General features: G+C 44.6%; 1 long non-coding RNA gene across 1 annotated transcript; it reads right to left on the bottom strand.

The window, feature by feature from the left end:
• Window positions 1-533: 533 nt before the first annotated feature.
• Window positions 534-1,911, bottom strand: LOC123383661. Its single transcript, XR_006593600.1, has 2 exons — window positions 1,468-1,911; window positions 534-759 (listed from the first exon to the last, which is right to left on the bottom strand). It is a non-coding gene; the product is annotated as an uncharacterized LOC123383661 (long non-coding RNA).
• Between the last annotated feature and the right edge of the window lie 591 nt (window positions 1,912-2,502).

Genomic DNA, 2,502 nt, shown 5'->3' with positions numbered 1-2,502 from the left:
CAGAGCATGCGTGGGATTCTCTCTCTCCATATCTCTCTGCCCCTCTTCTGCATGCTCGCTCTCTCTCTCTCTCTCTCTCTCTCTCAAAAATAAATACATAAATTAAAAAAAAAGGCTCCTCAACATATGGTTTTGGAAAAACTGGACAGCAATCTGCAAAACAAAACAAAAACAACGTACCAATTTCTTACAACATACACAAAAATAAATCCAACATGGACAAAGACCTATATGTGAAACCTGAAACCATAAAAATCCCAGAGGATAACACGGGTAGTATCTTACTTGACATTGCCTGTACAAACGTCTTTGTAGATATATCTCTAGAGGTAAGGGAAACGCAAGCAAAAATAATGAGACTTTATAAAAATTAAAACCTTCCGTCACCAAGGAAATAATCAACAAAACGAAAACATCAACAGAATGATATTTGCAAACGACATCGGATAAAGGGTTAGTGTCCAAAATATATACAGTTATACAGCACGCAAAAAATGAGAAATCTGATTAAAAATGGGCAGAAGACACGAGCGGACATTTCCCGAAGGAAGACATATACATGGCCAAGAGACACATGAAAAAATGCTCAACAATACTGATCTTCAGGGACATACAATTCGAAAGTACAATGAGAGAACACATCACATCTGTCACAATGGCTAAAATCAATGAAGGATGACACAGCAGGTGTTGCCATGGATGTGGGGAAAGAATAACCCTCTTGCACTGTGGGTAGGAATGCAAACTGGTGCAGCCACTCTGGAAAACCACATGGAGATGTCAAAAACAAAACAAAACTGGAAATAGAAGTACCTTACAATCCAGCAACTTCACTACAAGGTATTTCCACAAAGAATACAAAATCTTCAAAGGGATACATGCACCGTGATGTTTACAGCAGCATTTTCTACAAAAGCCAAATGACAGAAACTATCCAAGCACCCATCAACTGATGAATAAATTGAGATGTGGTCTATGGAATGTAATATGATTTAGCCGTAAAAACGTGAAATCTTGCCATTTGCCACAAGGTGGATGGAGAGAGAGAATGTTATGCTGGGGGAAATAAGCCTGTCGGAGAAAGACAAATACCCAATGATTTCGCTAACACATGGCAAGAAAAAACAAAGGGGCAGGGGGAGGAGACAAACGGACTCTTAACTAGGAAAGGAACTGAGGAGTTCCACAGCGAGGTGAGGGAATGGGTGAAACAGCGGATGGGGATTAAGAAGTGCACCTGGGATGAGCACCGGGTGACGTGTGGAAGTGGTGCTCTATATTGGACACCTGAAACTAATATTACACTGTGTCTTCACTCAGTGGAATTTAAATTCAAAGATAACATAAGGTTACTGAGACTTACCTACCGGGTTTTCAGTAGTGTTCAATCACTTCACTAGGTTGGAAAAATAACCATGAAATTTTTAAAAAAGCATGTATGATATGTGGGACAGTTTGTGCCCTTACCTTGGCCTCTGGGTCCAGCAGGACTCGGAACATGGGTCCCAGCTCCTTCTTCTAGAAGGTCGTGAGACGAGCATTTCATGGATCCACGTCCTACTTGAATGCAGCTCCCGTGCTTCTGAATTTCTGTTAGGGTTTCTTCCCGGAAACAAGCCTGGATCTGGAACAAATCATCGATTGCATCTATGAGGTGATGTCGTGGGACCCCGCAATCCACAAGTCCTTTAGTAAAATACGTCTTGTTCAAACAGTGTCCGGGAAGGGGTGGAATGAAACACGGGAACAGCCCAGAAAATGCAAAGGCCTGTGTAACTCAGCGACCAGCTTGACCAGGGAAGCCACCCGGCGCCCCCTCCTCAGCACTCAGTACAGCAAGGCAGCTTCTCTCTGGCGACTCAGGAGATGCCAAGTTGCTGCTAAGCTCCCAAGGTCTCCCCTGGGGCGGGTGGCAGAACCTGCTGGAAATGCAGCTCTCGTCTCTGTACTCAGGCACCAGCAGAGGCCTGAGTCCTCTGAGAGCAAGCAAAGCCCTTCCTGCTCTGAGGTGCCCTGGGTCAGAAAAGCAGATGGTGCGCCCTCTGCTGGCTATCACTGCCCAGCAGAGGAACCCGCCCCTCGGGGGTCTGTGGTTCTTGAGCTCTCTCTGCTGGCCATCATGGGAATTCCTCCAATGTTGAAGGCCCTGGTTGCTCAGCTGAGAGACCGAAGGTGCTCTGGGCAACTAAGCCTGTTCTCCTCGTTGGGAAGGTTTTAGTGACAGGGCCTGGGACCCAAAATCTTTTCCTTCTCTTTCTTGTGAGTGAAGAATGAAACCGAATTTATTAACGTAACGACATCATTTGTAATGTTTTAAGCAATATTCACAGAAAAATAGACCACCGATTTACACATGCTGAACAAGACGTAATTTTGTTTACCACCAAAATACTTAGGTTAGATAAAGAATGGACACCTTTGAGAGAGAGAGATACCGGCGTCCAGCTATGGAGTGAATGAGTCCTAGGGATACAAGGGACAGCCAATGGAATGGAGTCAATC

The sequence above is a fragment of the Felis catus genome, assembly GCF_018350175.1.
Source record: "Felis catus isolate Fca126 chromosome F1 unlocalized genomic scaffold, F.catus_Fca126_mat1.0 chrF1_random_Un_scaffold_76, whole genome shotgun sequence".
NCBI classification, from domain to species: Eukaryota; Metazoa; Chordata; class Mammalia; order Carnivora; family Felidae; genus Felis; species Felis catus.
Note: the sequence above shows the minus strand (reverse complement) of the source record. Positions and strands in the feature narration are given on the sequence as shown.